The sequence below is a fragment of the Chelon labrosus genome (assembly GCF_963514085.1).
Source record: "Chelon labrosus genome assembly, chromosome: 5".
NCBI lineage: Eukaryota > Metazoa > Chordata > Actinopteri > Mugiliformes > Mugilidae > Chelon > Chelon labrosus.
The window spans coordinates 26,267,924-26,288,418 of NC_140341.1; positions in this window are offsets into that span (position 1 = coordinate 26,267,924).

Here is a 20,495-nt window from a genome sequence, read left to right on the forward strand (position 1 = left end):
GCCAATACATTGTTGAACTTGTAATTTCTTGTCGCTAGGTTTTTTACTCGCATAGGGGTCCTGGGATCAGAGACTCTTGATCTGACTTGATGGGCATTTTAGGAATCAATTGTACCAGTCGCTAGACTTTCTCCTCAACAATGGTTGCACTTTGTGGCGTCTGTTAGGTGACTTCTTTTCACAGCCTGGAACAAGTGCTGGCGGTCTCAGGCGCCTTGCTGTGCTTGAAATGGGCAGCACCTTTTCTCCCTCCAGTTTGATCGGCAGCAGTGTGGCGCAGGCAGGTGGTAAGTGCCTGGTAGTGGTGGAAGACTCATCAGGAGGTGTGGATAAGGCATTTGGAAGAGTGTTGTACTTTTCCTGTGTACCACAGTGAAAGAAAATTCTTGTTGCCCAAGGGCCCACTCAGTAAGACATGGGGTTTCTTCTTTTTAAAGAGCCAGATTGATTATAGAAGAGAGGAAATAAGTAAAAGCACAACAGGTGCCCTTTAGGTTTGGACCCGTATTTGTCCATATTATATTGTTAAAATAAACTTGCTGGAGTTTGTGCGGAGTTTGCATGTTCTCCCTGTGTCTGCGTGGGTTCTCTCCGGGTACTCCGGCTTCCTCCCACCGTCCAAAGACATGCTGGTTAGGTTCATTGGCGATTCTAAATTGGTGTGATATATGAATAGGTGTGAATGGTTGTCTCTCTGTGTTAGCCCTGTGATAGACTGGCGACCAGGTTGACCAGGGTGTACCCCGCCTCTTGCCCAATGACAGCTGGGACAGGCTCCAGCCCTCCCGCGAGCCTCCGGAGGACAAGCAGTTACAGAAAATGAATGAATGAATGAAACTTGATGGATATGATTCATTTGAAAATAGCCAAGAGACTAAAATACTGTGGACTGTCGGCTTTTTACTTTGGATGGCCTCAGTTTCAGTTGCACCAACACAGCGGGGTGCCTCCAACATAAATATTTGAAGTCAGCTACCCAAAAAATGTTTGCTTATGTCAGTCACCATTTTCATCACCATTTCCCATTAAATGACCGGTGGGGAATACGAAGCTGGCGAAAGGGACTGGAGTGAAGCAATATATTCCACTTTCTGTCAGTATCCATGTGACCATGGCTAATGCCTTACAGCCTCGGGGCCAGGAGCAAGTAGTGTTACACAAGCACTCTGCCATGGAGAGAGCTGCTCCATCATAAGCAGCAGGGAGAGAGAGGGAGCCACAGAGAGCAGTATGGATTTATATTCAGTACATTGTTATGAGGGAGCTGAGGGTCCTCCTGACAGGAGGATGTAGAGAAAGTAGTAATACATGCACTGTCTGTTAAGTTGGTGAAAGGTGACAAGGCCATGCAGGGCAAGCCCACTGTCATTCTGTTTTAGTATTCAGAATTTCACCTTTAGCATTCTGCTCATCAATCAGTCTTTTTCCTCAATTATTTGTGATTCATCTGCGTCTTTATGGCTTTTTTTTGTTAGGCGCTATCAATGTATCTTGGAGGGAGACAGGTATGTGACTACAGAATTGCCCTTGAGATCAATATAGCGTATCTCAGTACATCTAATCTCTTTCTGTTCGACAAGCTTCCATAATCCTTTTATTGCAGTATGAAAACTCTGCTCTTCTTGGCACTTAGAAAAAAACAACTTCTGTATTGAAGAGTAGAACTCGTACGTAAAGAAGTATGTAAGAGTGATGGTAAATAAAGGAGTACATCAGAAGCATGACAGCTCTAATAGTACAGATAAACATTTGTTTCACATTTGCCATCTTTCATGAAATACTTTACAAAGGCTTCAGCCAAGCTGCCGGAGGGACAAATGCCCAGAAATGGATTTGGATCTTCATTTCCCACCTTTGACCCCATCAGACATATCAAACATTGCACTTGAATCGACCCTAAACTGGCTGTCAAACGAGCAACTTTGTGCAGCGCAAATATTGGATCCATTCCAGACGCTGTTGACAGGTTATCAAGGTTTGTTTGCTCTGATTTCTGGCGCAGGGATAGAAACCAATGATGTTTTGTTGCAGCAGTGATCCATTTGTTCATTTTATACAGGATACTTTTTGTTGTTCTACTTGACGTTGACACCCCTTGCCTGATGAATAGCTTACATAATCACAAGGAAACATATAAAACCATTTTGAGCCAATTTAAGAGCACTTCAAATGGTATACTAAGTGCAGCAGCTTGCCAAGACCCCCCCAACAACTGTCGATGCCACTGATGCATTAAGGAAAAGTGCATTCAGTGATGGCTTTTCACTCCAGCGAAAGCTGTTCACCTGGCCCTTACACCACAAATCATTCCACTTGTTCTGTGGTTATAATGCTGCATCTTCCAAATGTTATTTGGACAATCAGTCTTGGATGATACATTTTGTGTGATTTATGACATTCCTTTTTATAGCAGCATCTTTTTAAATTATTGTGTATGGCAAAACACTTTTGGGGCCTGTGTGCACCGACTGACGGACCAGGACGTTGTGATAATGTAGTTTGGAGACCGCGATGAATCAAATAAAAAACACTGCAGGGGTTTTAATAAAAAAACAGTGATATATTGTATGTATGGAGTTCTGATGGTTAACAAAACTGACAAGAATTTCAAGTTCCATTCCCAGCACTGTAAACACTGTGCTGCTCCCATCATTAGCTGTTTAATTTAGTTTTACTTGATAAAGGTGTGAGGACCAGAACAATGGACTGCCTGTTCTCAGTAACTTGGGGTTCTTTAATGCATCTCCACTTCCTTGCACTGGCCAAACTGATGCTATTTTCCGGGCAGCACCATCTTGTGACTTTGGAACCAGAGTCTGCGCAGCACGGTCCGAGAGTGGATCCACCGAGATCTGCAATATTGATGACCTGCCTACACATCCTCTAGACTCTCGCGTTTTCGTTTAATTAATACTACTTATTTATTTTTTTCCAACTCTCACGGTCCTACGGGACCACTTGACGGAGTGGTTGGCATGGCAACTTGTAGTCATCATGATGTCACATCGTGTTTCAACAGCATGAAATAACTAACTAAAACAAAACTTCTCAGAAAAATGGACACTTGAATGTGCATCGGTATTATATTAACTACCTGACATGACAGAAACCACCCTAGAAAAAAAAATTTAAAAATGACGAGTACTTTAGTGTTTCAGTTTGGAGCAAGTCCCATCCACATGAAGGAGGTGGAGCGTATGACCCATACTGCAGCCAGTCACTACGGGGAGCTATACTTGCTTTGGCTTCACTTTGTTTCGCTGCCCATCTTTATGCTGTCTATGGTAACACCCAAATTGATTCAGATCGATCTTTATTTAAAGTTAGCGCTGAACTGGTCGTCATCTGTATAATACAGTGTATAGAACAGTCTCTCTAATCTCTCTAGTGTTGCATTGTTGCCCTAAAGTAATATGCACGATTATGCTGGTTCTCTGAGTCGGAAACCGGTTGGATCAGGAGTGATATTGTGCAGCTACGTGGGATTGACTAAGCGGATCATTACTGGCAGAACAATGGCATGGCATTTTTATTGTGCTGAGACAATAAAAACAATAGGTGACAGCCCTGTGAGAGGGCTCCTCCCGTGATCATAGAGCTATTATTACAATGAGCCTGTATTGATCCCGTCAGTCACGTTTTAACTGCAGATTAATAATCAAACAATAGCACATGTAATTAAAGGCAAATAAAGGACTTACTCCCGGGCCATTTAAAATGCAAGGCTTTTTGGATTTATGTGGATGGGATTGCTCCCTGTCTAAGAGGTTAGGACAGTCATGCACCTCCATTTTTTGCACTCCATCTAGCCATGTGGCACACGGGCTGCCTTATTCTTTTTGTCGACAGATGTAGAATACATTTTCTGGAAGTTAAAGTGAGCCCTTTCTGAATCTTTTATTGGATGTGACACATTTGGAAAGGCTCTCTTCACACGCCTTTTGTGAGCTCACAACCAGAATCTTAGAACTGTCATTTAAAAAGAGCCTGATCCCACTGTCAGCCCTTCTCTATTATCATCCACACCTGTGTTTTTCCTTTCTCTTATTCCCTACATCTATTCATTTTCCAATTATTTCATCTGGTGTCATTTTCTGTCATTCCCTTCCCCTTTCTGCATCTCCCACCTTTGGCATTCATTACAGTTCCCCTATGACACATACCTGGAGCCAGCCTCTCATCCTCTATTCCAGTGGGAGAAAGGTAAGGCACTGCACAGCATGGAGGATGTGGCATTTCTATGTGAGCACTCATTCGTTCACATTTAATCATCCACAATGTCAGTGGCCATCATTCCCAATATCCTCAGTCATCGAGTTGACAGCACAGGGATAGTAAAGGTGCAGCATCATGCATGCTGATAAAAATATTACAAGGCGACAATGCATTTCAGCTTCCTATGTCTCACTTCTACAGCTGCTTTGTACATGTTTGCGCTGCAATTTGAAGAAAAAAAATACAACTTCCATGTAGTTAATTCCGTTTCTTTATTAGTTGATGAGGAGGAATAGTTTTCTTTTTTTTTCAGAGCCCTTGAGGGTATGTTAAAGGACCTTTGGCATTCTTGCTTCTGCCGTGGCTGGCCTGCTTGCAGATTGTGTTTGCGGTCAGTAAAGTATCACAGTCTTGCAGCTGCACAAGCATCTTGCTTGGTACAGACATATGTAAAGAGAGCACTTATTTTAATTGACAGGTGAAGCAATGCTAGTCTCACTTTCCATAATGTACTGTATAATACTTGGAAAAACTAATTCCAGAAAAGATAACTAGTAAATTTGCTGCACGTCCATGTGAACAGCACGACTCCCAGCTTGACATCTCAGTTGGTGGGTCCCTCAGCTTCAATCCAGACTGAAATATCTAACTCTGGGATGGATTTCCTTGACTCTTGTTCATTCATGATGCAAATCACTTCTGCTGGTGATCCAATTAGATTAGACTTGCGCTGTAATATTAAATCTTTAAATATGATTTTCACATTTAAGCTCTCCTCGTTTTGGAAATCCTCAAAAAAAATAAAAAAAATAAAAAAACCTTTTCGATACTTTGTCCAGTATTGACCACCAGCCACGGTAGTGGCTTTGCTCTCATAAAACCAAGAAGATACTTTATGTCCATTTCAATCACCCATGGATCAGATACCACTTTAAATGATTTTTGTTCTTCTTCTCTGGAATTAATGTGATATTTACATTACAGCAGCTTATTTTTCATTGAATGGTGACTCAGGTATGCCATAAACACAGAATAGCATCGCACATAAAAACAACATGTCAGGTTTGCAATGACGCTTAAATGTGAAATCTCGGATTTCACATTTAACTTACTCCCTTCTTAGTATTGAATGAACGTTGGCGATTGTAAGGAGATGGGATTCATTTCATTGCAAGCCTCATTTTCTGGTTCAGCGTCAGCATTGTTAGGCAGCAGTATCTGAACAGGTCTTCATTATCAAGAAGTAGCGAGCAACCGATCCCACAATAATCACACAGGCATCCCTGCTGGTTGGAATTGCTAATGGAATTTCAGGTGCCTGATTTACAGCTTTCTCCAGCTACGATAAAGCCTCCCCCTGATGTTATTCTATTTCAGTCTCCTGGGATTGTATTAAGTGGTGAGAATGTCAAATGGCAGTGCGAATGCCCATAACTAAAGTTAATTAGGAAGGCCATATATTTCTGCTAGATGTGTGTCAGTGTGTGTGTTTGTGTGTCCTTGATTGTGCTGAATATGGACACTTGGTTTAGAATGCATGTCCTTATGTAGTACTTGGGGGTAGATGTGAAAAAATATAAATACTGTGCGTCAGCAAGTAAACAAACAAACGCTTACCATGGAAGTTGGCTTGACTGGTTTAATGATCGAAAGGACCGCTCCTGTTCTTGTGGAAAACCGATTCAAATTAGGGTCAGGGTGATGTTAGAAAACAACTGCAAGTCTAACCTACAAAAAGTCTAATGGTCAAGGGTACTTAATGCATACTTTTTTTCTCTCCTAGTATTGCTATGCACGAGAGGCAAACAACCTGATATTGACACGGTGTGGCATAACTTTTCCCCCTGACCGCTCCCCCTTGACCATCAATCACCAAGAAGGCTCATTCATCAAGTGGCCCCGCCGGTCCGGCCCCCTTGTGACGCACAAACGTTTTTCCAATTTAAAATCTGATATTGATGGAGCGCTGCGTCCTGCTGCAGCCTCTTTGAGCTTTGCTTGGGCCAGTATTCTTTTCCATATGCTTGCTCACAGGCCTCGGTCATAATTCAAGACATTCCATTTCCATATATGAGGCTCCAAGGGACCATCTTCTACTGACTAACTACATCAGTGCAAGCTGTCCAATGATTCTGATGCTCTCTGTTGCCATTGTGGTCAAACCAAGGGTGATTTCCACACGTTGCGCTTCAGTATACAGTGCCCTCAAATCCTGAAAATGTCCACTTGGCTTGTGTTTTTTGGAAACAACATACTGTTGTTGACATTTGCATATAGTATGTCACCGTTCATGGTATTCAATTCATGCTGGGAGGATGAGTGATTTTCGTCAGCCCAAATGCATCAATTACACAAAGACAAATCTGTCCTGCAAATGTAATTTTTTGTCAACACAAACGCTGTGTTAGCAGCACCTCTGAGCGCTTGTTCACTTCATAATGATCCAAGGTAAGTTGATTTGCAACGACTCATACATCTCCACCAATTACCACTCAATTCCTGTCAATTACCCCTGGTGCCAATTCTGTGTTACTGTTGTGCTTTTTCATTAATGTAGCAATGGAGCTAGAAAGCCACAGAACGTAGGGGGATGCGGAGCACATTCATATTCACCTTGCCTTCAAACTTTTTTCTCTGCTTTTCAGAAACAGCCATCAAGGGGCACAATACAGGGCTTAATTAAATTTCAAGGCATTGTACAGCAGATTTGAACAAGCACATGAGTGTGGTCTGCAAAGCTGGCTTGCTTCCGTTGGTTATTAAGTATGTTTTAGCAAACTGTTTTGACTTTCGATCCACTCTTCTCCACTTTGGATATATCCGTATTAGATCCATAGTCATAGTCAAACTTCCTATGTCAAGCTCATTAGGTATACACTAGGGGTTGAGCCAACTAGTCGATTTCACTGCTGTGCCATGATGCTTTAAGCAGGAAGTCGACTAGTCGTCGATCACGTGACAATAACGACACGGACGCCTTAGAGAAGACAGATGAGGAGCCCACTATTAACCACTACTGACGCTGCCGAATAGGCTATATCTGCAGCGCACAGCATTGATAAGCTCACGTGTTTATGTTCAATGTTGTGTTCTATTAGTTGATATTGTTGGTGTGGTTGTAGAGCGTGTTTTTTTTTTTTTTTTTTGCCGAGCGAGAGTCGCATATTACAAGTCTCAGACTGACAGTGTTTATGATGTTGACGTGGGCTACGGCCGACAGTAGCCTGGACAGGCTGCATCCTGCTGGGGGAGTGGGTGCCTGGTCTGGTCTAGGTGGGTGGTCCATGTCTAAGTAACATCCACATGAATGCCGGGTCCAACAGTTTCCCAAAGGAACATTGAATTGTCACAAGATGTTTATATTTACTTCTCCTGTCAGTGGTTTTAATGTTGTGGCTGATCAGTGCATGCAATGATAATAAACTATCTAATATGTGCTGGAGTTCTGCTTCTATTTTATTTTTTTTTTTTGTGAAATAATCTCAAAGTCTGTATGAGTCAAAGATGATTATTAAAGTTTGTGAAACATTTTAATTTCTTTACCATAGTATGATTATTTTTTTTCATCATAAGTACACAAATCACAACCATCAAAAAAGTGCAGTGACAGTGGTTGCATAACCTGTAAAAAAAAAAGAAAAAGAAATCAACTTTCACTGGCTTGGCTTAAATAGCAAGCTTTGTTTAAAGCAAATTTCAGATGTGTGTGTCTCCTGAAATACATCTGTCAGCAATGTCTGCAAATCAACAGCAACAGCTGTGATATTACTTTAAAATCAGCAAATGATAGATGCTTGGTGTTGATTGTGTTTGACAAGCCCATCCTGCAATATCACAGGCAAACCAAAGATCTCTCAGCTCTCTCAGGCCTCCCAGCTCTCATGGCTACTCATTCCTCAGTGCATGACGACATCAAAGTAAAGAGCACTGTGTCAAGATCAAACAAGCTCGGAAATCAGCGAAGCAAAGATGGAAGTGTTCTGATGTTGACAAGAGCTTATTAGGGTTATCAGGAAAAAAAAAGGAGGGTGCTGAATAGAGAGAGTCTAGCCTCAGTGATTTTGGTCAGCTGGACATGTCAAGCCAAATGGCTATGTTAAGAAATTATTTCAGTGGGCCTTCTTATGGGCTTGAATTGCAGATACCCACGCATGTCTTTTCAGATGCCGGAAAATCTGATTCACCAGCAGACAATCCTGCAGGAGTTGATATTCAATCACCGACATCCACTGCTTTCATTCCGAAGCAACCTCAAAACAGGAAGACTGAAGAGAATTTGATAATAAATGCATGTAAAAGAGCATTAACATCGACAAATCCTTTCAGAGATGTGAAGAACTGGCACCCAGGTTGGTTCCGAGGGTGCCATTGGCTACATGGACAGGTAAGCTATTAAATTCCGTTTCCTGTAAATTTAAATGTGTTGCGGAGATGGGATATATGGCTCTTTGAAGGGAGACGGATTTTGTGGATCTGTTCCTTTCAAAGAGCCGTTCAAAAGACATTTTGATATTTTCGTACTTTTAAGATGCAGTTTTAATTGTGAAGGCCAAGGCATATTTCTTTGACTCTGACATAAAATGAAAAGAATGGGCTATTGGGAATAATTGAATAAGATTAATGGAAAAATATTAAAATTCAAGTCAGTGATTTTGATAAAGTTTAGGCCAGCAGGGAAGGCTTTGCTTCAGAACCCCCCTCCCCTTTAGGTGATATCTACCTATTCCAACTTTAATTCAAGATTTAAGATACTTCATTAATCCTTTAAAAGGATTACCACTAGTTATGCATTTAGCATTGGTTTATCATTGCACTTGTTAACACAGTCAGCAGATTAACAGCCCACACATTTTTCTTCCTTTTCATAACCTAACCCTACAATTACCCACAATGGAATTTGACAGTTGAGAGTTTGGTCAGAACTTCGGGTGTGTTTTTCGGCCTCAGGCCTCAAACAGCAATGTAGAGCAGCCTGCAGAGGCTTCTTTTTCTTCTTTTTTTTTTTTACTTACTGTCAAACTTGTAATCTGCAAGCGCAATGAAGGCAAGTCTAGTAAATTCACTTTAGGCAGTTTATCAAATTTCATGCAGCTGGAGACACTACAGGCTTTATGCATTATTTTTTTTTTTTTTCATCACACTCCAGTGATCTACCACATATGTGCTGAAAAAGATATCAATAGATAGCCAGTAGCTGTAGCCAGGTAAAGCGCCACTGGGATTTCATTATGGGATGTGTTTCAGCTGATACAGAGAAAAACATAATGCAACGTCCATGCAACTGGATAGTTCTACAACCGATCAGGGCCATTTTGTTGTAAACAAATTTAGCTCCACTATGCTCAGATAGCGTGTATTAGTCTTCCGCCCATCCTTGCATAAAGCACACCCAAACGATTAGACTGACCTGGCAGATCTTTGCCAGAGCGTAATCAGTTACCAGCAGAAGGGTTCCAGACCAACTTTCCACCTCAAAACTTTGTGGGTGGGGAAGTTGGTGTGGCTTCCAGGCCAAGATATTCATGGGATAACTGGAAATGAACTGTAGATTATAAACTTTCATTTCACATTCAAATATCACTTCTCTTGGAAGTGACATTGAAAGGATAGTGAAGAAATATAAAAGAGCATATGACGTGAGCCAACAGGAGAAGGGAAGTTAAAATAATGTTATCTTAGTCTGTAAATCATGTGAAGTTTGTGGAATAACGCTGCAGACTGGATTCTGTGTTTATGCTGACAACCATAAATTAACATGTGACAGATGTCACAAACGAATGAATCTAATGTGGGCGTTCAGCAGACCTACCCCAGGCACGTGTCCTCGGTATGAAATGTTCCACTGACTCAAAAATACCTCTCTCTCTGTCTTATGGAAGTCAAGTCTGCAATTACATTCATGTGCTAATCTGCATTCATTCCGCATTACCACTTTCTTTTCCCTGTGACATGAAGTATGCCAGCTGTGATGAAGGTTTATACTATGCATAGCTTTCTCTGGTTGAAAAGGCCACTGCTGTGTATTCTTTAAAAAAAGGGGGAACAGACAAGGAGATTGGACTAAGGCCAGACCCTAAGATTTGCTCTCTGAAGCTTCCCATTGGACAGCAGCCTTAATGGACAGGCAACAGTCCACCTCTAAGTGGTTTGACATCTTGCTGCCATAAATAAATGCTAACAGGGATGCTCTGTGAGGCTAAACAAGGCTCTGTGTGTCCCTCCAAAGCCAGGAAGTGCCCTCCTAATGGTTCACTAATGCCTTTATTGGATTACTCCAACATCTCCTATTCCACTGTGTCACAACTACAGCATTCTGGTAGATTTGATGGAATGGACATGGCCTGGGTGGGATTGATATCACCCAGACCTAAGACTTCTGCAATTAGGAATACTTCCAGCTCACGATTGTGCTCATGTGTGATTACCAAATGCTTTTTGTTCGCCAACAGACTCTGGAGCTCTTCTCTGCAATCAGGGCTGATTTGACAATACGCTTTTAGACTTGTCAGCGTGTGGCCAGAAGAGCAAGGCACAGGAAATCAGCCGAGATTTTTTATATTGTCAAAGAAAATACAGAGGAGAAAGAACAAATAAAAGATGGGACTGCTGAAGATCACATCTGCAAGACATTAACGCTAATATAACATTGATTTTCATTAAATCCACACTCTTGCACATTTGCCGAGATAAAAGACTATTATGATTGCCCCATTATTTACACTGCCCTGGAGGTTGCAAACCTCGAACCTGCAGACTACGGAAGTAATTACTGTGCAAATAACGCAGATGGTGCAACAAACAAAGCACTTAAGAAAATGGTTTTTCCATTAGACACTTTGGTCTCTATAAGGACCTTGGCTTCTGTGTCATGCCCTTTGAAGTGTGTGTGTGTGTGTATGCGACTGTGTGAGTGCACGCCTGCATACATTTGCATCCTTACATGCGCGACTTTAAATGTGTGCAATGTGCATGCGCATCCGGGTTTTTATTAAAATGAAATGTACTTTGGGCAGCTTTTAGGGGCGGATTTGCTGATGACTATGAAGGTGTGTGTCATAAAAAAAAATCTGGCACAACACACACGAAATCACTTAGACACACACATCGCGTTTTACTGTTCTCATCTCGCATGCTTAATGCCTTGGTAATGGATCTTTTGAGCGACCAGCTGAGTAGGCCTCTCACACCCAGAGGACTTTGTTAGTGGTGCTAATGACAATGCTGATGGGGGCAGTTGCCTTCACTATGAGCTCATCTTCCCCAATAAATCTCTCCATGCTAAATACAGCTGTCATTCACATCTCCGTATCGGCACTCAACAGTTTGAAGCAGTGGGGTGTAGCTCACCTTCGACGGCAGAACTTTTCTCTCTCCATAATTGCTCCCTAATTCTTCACGGGGTCTTAAAGACACTTGCCCAGATGTTCATGTATTTTCCTGCCCTTATTTCAGATAATGCTCTGTCACTTGGCTGTTCCTCATTTATAAGCTGAAATCACAGGTGCGTGCGACCTTGCCAGTGGACATAGCGACTTAGAACTGATTTGAATGTTAAAGTGCTTTTTTCTGCGGCATTCAACACCGGCATCACCCTCTAATGGGTTGTACAGTCTTGACCACTGCTGCCTACAGAGTGCAAATTTGCATGTACTTCTGCGCGGCCAGTGATTATGGAACCAGCCATTCTGCCTCGCACAGGCTGTGTAAATCATAGATGTTGTGCTCTCATCGAGCATCCACTTTGGAAAATGGTTTGTGTTTTTTCTGACCCAAGGCCATAGGCGTGCCTCATTTTGAAGTATTAGCGGCGAGTGCAAGCATTTGACTTTTCACCCGGCTGTCTGAGAAAATAAGCAGGCAAAGGCTGCGTGAGACAGTGCAGAATAATGGTTACATTATGTAAGCAGCAGCCCTTTAAGTGCAGACAGTGCAGCAGTCTAACTAAATAGTTACTATGCACAACTTCAGTTTGTCAGTATATCCCTCCATATAATAACAAGAAGTGTCCACAGCTGTGCTAATAGGCTCTGTTAAGGTGACCTCAATTGAAGTTAGTGGGAATGGCAGGTTTGGTTATGCTCTCATTTATACCTCCGCGCCAGTCATGAGAATCTGCTACCTTTAATACTGTGGGAAATGTGGTGCTAATCCATGAGCACAAAACTCATTCATTCATTTTTTTTATAACCGCTTGTCCTCTGGAGGGTCACGGGGGACCTGGAGCCTATCCCAGCTGTCACTGGGTGAGAGGTGGGGTACACTGGACAGGTTGCCAGCCTATTGCAGGACTAACACAGAGAGACAGACTACCACACTCACACCCATTCATACATCACACCAATTTAGAATCACCAATTAATCTAACAAGCATGTCTTCGGACAGTGAGAACATGCAAACTCCTGTGAGGCATCAGTGAGCACAAAATAAAATATAATATTTCACCTTAAGCCGCTAATGCATGCAGAGACTCTTTCACAACCAAAAGAATTAAAACACGGAAAACACACTCTGGTGAATGAGCAGTAAATGTGTTTTTGTCTATCCTCAAAAATCTACATGTCGTGTCCATTTGCACCTAAAAACATGCTTTCTAGAAAAATAGTCCATTCTCTAAGGTGCAATAATGCCTCTGAGGAAGAGTGCGGCCACTCCACAATTTACAGCACCATTACAGTGGAGAGGACGCTCCCCGTGACAGTAATTGTTAGTTTTCTTGGTAGCCCTAGGGAGGTGCACTGAAAGGATTTCAGAGATGCTGCGTTACACATGTTTTCCCCAAAAGTCAATAATCTTTCACAATCACATCATGGATGCAATTTAACTGCCCTTGCCAGCAATGTGGAAGAATTTCCTGGCGTCTGATCAAGAGATAACTAGGGGTTCACAGATGCTCACTGGTCGTGTACAATACCAAGTTGATAACAGTGCACCGTTTGGTCCTATTTCACAGTTCAAGAACCATAGAAGGCCCAGTGCTGGTACATTAAAACAGATCGTTCATCCAATGTCTTTTGCATGACTCTTTTATATTGTTTTCTATTATGGTGTTTGTATGGAACCTTATTCAGTGCTTTCCATCCATTATCTATAACTGCTTATCCTTTAGGTGGTTTCAGGGGGCTGAAATGTGTTCATCCAAACAAAAAAATCCCTTCTCCAGCCTAGTAGGCGCATTATATTACCCTATGCCTTAATACGCTATGAAATACCATCACTTTTATTTTCCCTGTTAGCTTGTAATTGGACACAGAGTGGACCATTCATTCACCTCCGGGCGATGTTACAGGAGCACAGTGAGTTATTTCTGAAAGAGTGAGTTTGCATATGGGAAGGAGGGCAAAACAAGCCAGAGTCAAAGTATCTGGTATCCCGAGGCCCTCTGCAGACTTTAGGGTAAAGTTGCCCTAAATAACTGAGAGTAGACTGATGGATGTACAAAAGAGCAGGGCCTATTATTGGACACAAGGTGACTTCTGCGGGGATATTTTCTAGTCCTCCTCACAGTCATGTTGTCATATCTGGTTCATTTGGTGGAGTGAGGACATGAAACCTCTGAGGGGTCTATTGAGAAGTGAAGCAAGTGAACGATTAGCGCTGGAGTTGTTACAAAAGAGGGAAACCAAGAAATCAAATAAATCAGAAAAAGGTTCGTAAGAGCACTTAGCCCTGAGCTGCCATCGTGACACAGTGAGCAACCAGCTGGTGTTTCTCTAGGGCTTGCTTGTATGCATGACAAAACAAAACAAAAAAAGTTCTGTTTAAACATTGTTGCTCATTATTCATCGTAAGCCCACACACAGCATTTGGATCCCAATTAAATCATTAAAGGCTTGACAGTCTTGTTTCTCCAAAAACACTAGTCAGCAACCAACTGGATTCATTACTCATTACAGTTTGTTTCAAATACAAGAATTCTGATGGTTTATGACAGGGATATCTCATTAGGAAAGACTTCAAATGTAACCATTTATCATTCATTAGACACAAAACATTAAACCTTCTCAACCTTAACCCTCTTACACACTAGAAGCCTTGAACATGTTTTATTTATTCGAAGCTTTTCCTCATGATCGGATGATTAATTTCTATGCATCAGCTCGCACACACTGTATGCCTCATACTGTATGTATGGTAAATATCCATCATCATTTCACAGTGTCTAAATTTTCCCATCCTATTTGCTCTAATCCCTTGCAGCAGGTCAAAGGAGGAGAGAGGAGCAGAGGGAGAGTTGAGGGAGAATAATGCCATTTCAGGATAGGCCTTATTTAATTTACTGCAGGTCGATAGAGGTTCTCCAATTGCCTCTCCCAGATTAATAAGTAACCCACACGCGCTGTCCATCACTGTCCATCTCCCATTAGGCCTCTGAAATGGGGGCCCAAATTGCCTGGCAAGGTTGACTCTGATGGAAAACACACTCTCTCACTCCTTTTCTCTTTCCATCGCCATCCATTTCTCTCCCCCACTTTTCTCTTTTTGCTATCAGGTTTCATTTTTAAGAGGTACTCACTGCACAGCGATGCAGGTGTATTAAAAACACATTCATAAATGCCTTGGGATGAGGAGGTTTGTGATTTGCAGTTCTGACGGCCAGTTAGTCAATTTCTCACTTTCTGGAATGTCATTTTCTGTCACAGTGTTCAGTGGGGCGAATACTGGGTGCAGATAAATTTCACCTTTCTACACAAAAGTCCACAAAACCTAAAGCTTCCAGAGATAATTCTATCTGTACCTGAATATATGAGTCACCGGGAAGAGTGCAGTCTCTCAGTGATGCTTGTGAGAATGCAGCACCTTTTCACTATTGCGTGACAGGTCTGCTGTAAAACTCTTCAGCACCGTTATGATGGAGTGGACACTCCCCTTTACAGTAATTGTTACCTTTCTTGGCAGCCACTGGAAGATGCACTGAAAAGAAAACCTCCTACAGAGAAAAATGATAAATTCATTACAGCGTTATTTCTTACCTGGAGATTCCTATGATACATTAGCAAATGTTATTTTCCTTTTGAAGCTGCCCTCCATATGATTATGTCTAGCTAAATTTACGCAACCAAGGTCATAGTAAGGATTATGGTTAAGCTAAGGAAACACCAGCTAGGCCTTTTCTGAGGATATTTTGTCATTGTCACGGCAGGGAAATTACAAACCATATAAATAATAAAATAACAATGAAATTTCATTTAGCTCCTCTGGTGTATTGTGCACACTGGTTCACTGCCACACCATCACGGCTTACTGGGGCACACACAGTAAATAGAACAGAATTAAGTAATTGTTGGTATTTTTCTTAAATCACAATGTGACAGTGTTAGCTTACGCCCAAGCGGAACCTTCCACGCTTGAAAAAAAAAAATCAAGCCAATGTGGTAGTGCCAAAAACTGTAGTTGCTTGAGTGGTCACTTGAGTCTGAGTATAAAAGCGAATCAATTTTCATAGACCTTCATGTTCAAGTCCCCTACTTCACAGAAGAAATGAACGTGTTTACAACCTGCAACAAAACTGCTTTGGGTTTTTAGTGAATTTTCTTTTTTGTGACTGTACAGTGGGTAAACTCACGTTGCATTAACGCTTTCAGGTTATGCATAAATAACAAGCGTGGCTGCGTTCTGTAACAGTTGGGTGGCCTCACAGATCATTAGCTTGTCTAGCTGTCACCGGCCCGCCTCAGCTCAACTCAGCTTTGGATTAGCAAGCAGTTGGTTAGAGTCAGGAAGTGTCAAGGCAGTGATGGCTGGAGACACCACACTAAGCTTTAAAACTGCTCTTTGGAAAACCTATGGTTGACAGCACAGAGGGTTCATCCTTCCCTATTCACTGATCTGGCATAACATTATGACCACCTTCCTAATATTGTGTAGGTTTCCCTTGTGCCTCCAAAACAGTTGTGACTCATCAGAGAATGGACATGGGCCTTCTGAGGGTGTCCTGTGGTGTCTGGATACAGAATGTTGTTAGTGGGGGCCTTTAGGTCCTGTGGGTTGAGGGGAGGGGCCTCTGTGGATCATCCCACAGATACTTGATCAGTTTGGGATCTAGTGAATTTGGAGGCCAGGTCAACACCTTGTGCTGTTCTTCATGTTTTTTTGAGTTGTTCCTAAAGCATTTTTGTCTCTGTGTCAGGCTGCATCCTGCTGGGGATGGCTGCTGCCATCAAGGAGTGTCATTGCTATGGGGTGGGGGTGCCTGGTCTGGTCTAGGTGGGTGCTACATGTCTAAGTAACATCCACATGAATACCAGGTCCAAATGTTTCCCAGCAGAAGATTGGATTTTCACAAAAAGGTCGATGTTATTCACTTCTCCAGCAAAATAAAACTAACCCATGCAGCCATGTCTATAACCAGCTTGTTCATGTTACAATAACTTCTCAGTGTTTAGCACAACAAGTGTGTTAAACAACTGAACAGACAGATGAATGAATATAAGCAAATAGTTTCATGAAAGGAATCACCAGTTACAGTGGAGAACTTTCTCCTCTGTAGAGGACAGGGTGCTGCAGATGGCTTGAAAACAAAGTGTTCATAATGGATTGCAGTAGTGACAGAGAGTCCCAGAAAAAACAAGACGAAAGATGACAAAACATTTCCATCTCCACTGCTCATCCTTTTGTTCCACACATTCTAACCATACAGTAAAACCAGTAACACGCCCACAGTAGGTTTAAACGTTACAGTGATACATGGAAGCACAGGATTTTGCTCTGCTGTTTGCTTTAGTTCCACATTTGCAGCATGCATGTAAAATCACAGCATTTTACACACATGTTCAGCAAAAACAAACAAAAAAAAAAAAATATATATATATATATATATATACGTTATTTGTATTTCTGTGCATCAAAAACAGTGTCTGGCCCTCAAGTGGATTTATGTTACAAGGCTACAAAATGTTTTGGCGCTTGTACTACATAATCCCACAGAGACAGAGGCTGAGGATCCGAGCGATGATAACGTATTATCTCCCCACACCAGCTGAGCTGAATGAGGATTCTACTTCAGAGTCAATGTGTAAAGATAGAGAGGCAGGAGGACCAGATAAACAACAGAGGTGATACAATACATGTCCCTTTTATGTAAGCCTGCTCCGACCACAAAAAACAGCATTAGTCGTTTGTGGGCTTAAAGTGGCCCGTGTTTACACTTTTGACAAGTGACCTTGTTCAGTTATGCAAAAAATGGCTGTCCTCTTTCTGCCGCACAGGTTGTACCACTGTAAAAACTTAAGACATGGAGAAGGCAAGGCTGACATAAGTAAACACCTTGGTTTCTTTTGCTACAGGAGAACACATGTCCCACGCTATGTAAATGTAGGTGAAACACACTGTCTCGTTTGAGTTTATTTTCATCTTGGAGGACAACATGGTGCTTTTTGGTAGTTAGATTAATTAAAGCAAATTTCTCAAAGTCTGGCTAGCGGATCCAAAGGATCCATGACCCCTCAGCAGGATAAAGTGGTCAACTAATGGACGGATGGATATTTCTTAAAAGCAAAATGTTTTAGTCAGCCAGCTTGACAATAAACACACTGGAGGAGGTCATTGTCAAAAGGTCTTTCTTGTGTTTTTTCAAAGACAGCATTTTATCCTGAAGAAAAATATCCATTTCATTTTTTTTTTCATACTCTCAGACTCTTTCATTTTTCATGAGTAATGCCCGATGTTTGCTGTATTTTTATTTATTTTTTTTAACTGAAGAGCTGTGAAACTGGCCTTCAAAGAAGTACAAACATCCTTGAAGCAGTAATAGGCAACAAGTATAATGTTTTTAACACAGCTGTCTGTTGTGAGGTTTACCAAATACAGCTAAAATACGTATACAGCACATGCATTTTATGTTTGTGTATATGCTGTATGTATGTGTAATTTATGGTTGTATTGTCAATCCCATTTCTGTCCGTGTGTGATCGACATGCCACGTCACATAAAACAAAACTTTGTTTCCAGACCAAGGAAGGGAAAAAAAAACAACCACTCACATTCTGGTAACAAATAATTGTTTTCCTGAAACGCATTAACATCTGTTGTTCTTGGCACGTTCATTATGCAGTGTGTTCGTAGTTTCTACTTTTGGAGGCTAGAATGCAGGAGGTTTCTACCACATGTGGTCCCACTCACAGTAGCCGTGTTGCGCAGCTTTGCCTTGCCAGAAAAAAAGGTTCTTGCATTTTTCTGGGTTGGAAACAATTCTACTTGTCGGTTAAATTTGTTCGTAGTGGTTGTGATGTGTGCTTCCTGTTCACAAATCAGATTTTCATTTGTGAATTTAGAAATCCTGCTGCCCCCCTGTTATTGCCGGAGGAGACTGGGCTCAGTTGGGGGCTTACAGGAGATACCTAAAGAATTTAACATAAGTAATGCAATACTCCTCCATTCTGGGCCCCTACAGATAATCAACTCAATGTAGGCCAAGCTTGGCATTCGACTGCATAACACGCATGTCAATCATTAAATATGAAGAGATTGTTAGAGGAAGCGATGGTTAAAAAATGACAGTGTGTCCACAGACCTTAGTATCTGTACAATGCTACAGAGTCAGTTATTGTGTTGGTATGGCCAACAAAAGACTCAGTTTGGTCTTTTCAATCCACAAATGTGACTATTTTCAATAAATTGTGGCTCTGTTGTCATGCCAACATTGCATTCCTCACCTGTGTTCTGTAGAGAAAGGCGCAAGCTCCCTGCATCTTTCGGAAAATAAAAATAAATCATTTTTACCCATCTTAAAAGGTGTCGTACCAAAAGTGAAACATGGAAATTAGCCAACTGCATTGAGAATGTCCATCGGGGACCACTGTCACCTTCCAATAAGTATGCATGCCCATCCCTGCGTGCAGATTTGTTAACATGTGCGAGGATGTTGACAGCTTTCTATTTAACGTAGGAGAGTTCATAGCAGACAAGATAATGAGCACATTTAATTACTGACAGCAAAAATGTATTAGTCGCAGTTATAGAGCTGGAAATACTCTCATCCATGGACATGCTGAGATTTTCCTGGTCTGGTCTCAACAGGCCAAATTCTTTGCACCAAGTTTCTTCCTGGGCCGGCAGCACAGCAGTGAGTGCATTAAGTTACCAGAGGTACGTTGCCTTTTAGGAACAGTTCTGGCGTCTTTCTGCCCTCTGTCCTTGCCTTGCCATGCGTTTATTTAAGCTCCTCAACTGCATACATCAGGTCAAATAATTAAAATGATGTAACCGTTTTCATAACGGTTCACCTGACGTTACATTCAGTTGTTGTTTCCAGCAAAAAATCTGATCCAGACGACCTAATTTCTGCGTTTGCAAATATGGGACAATCTGCTGGAAAGATGTGTGGAGCTCGCATCTTTTGCCCTCTTTGCCATCTTTTTACTCTTTGTTTCCTTGAATGTGCGAGGTTAACACAATAGCTATAATCACAGGAAATGCAGCATATGCCTCTTATTTTTAAACTCCTGTTCTGCATGGAATGTATGACATTTGATGTGGTTAGATTACATAATATTTGAAGGCCTACATAATATAATCTTTGGTTCATAGACAAAGATTTTATTTTAGAGACAAGGGCAGATTAACAGACATTACAAAGCTATTGTATAAAACTGCACATTTAGAGAAGAGACTGTACTTGGAGTTAAATGTAATGTTCATAAAAGGGTAACAGAACCCCTGTGTCACTTTACAGTCACAAAGCATCAGTTATAGGTGGTCTCTAAAGGTCATGGTGTTAGTGAGAAGTTAGGCCAAAGGATTCTTTATGTCCACTGTGCTGCTCTTTAAGGCAGCTATCTGTTAACACGGGCTTCAGCAACCAAAACCTCATCTCTGTGCAGTAATCCTAAGGTTAGCTGTGCGTGTCCTTTCACCGCTTGATCTCCTCTGGCAAATTAGCTGACCCACCATCTTGATATGTAACACTCACCCGCATGTACTCGCCATGTCACGTCCGGGAGATATTGAACACTTAATAAAACACACGCTTTGGGGCTCAAATGTCACCGTCCTAAGCAGGGCCTTGTCAATACCTCCCTGACCTTTCTCTGTGTTTACCCTTGTAGGATATCAGGCTTGGTGGTACAGCAGAATGGAAGGCAAACAGAGGAGTCGTGCTGTGCAAGACGGTACAGGGGAGGGTTTGCACAGCAGGTATGTGAAGCACTGAAAGCTAGCATGGCCTTGGGGGACACATAAAACCAAAAATAGCAAGTCACTCTCAGCCTCCGGTAATCTAATAATTCAATCAGTCTGAGAATCATCAGTGTACCCAACAGTCTTACATTTTCTCTCTTTTTTT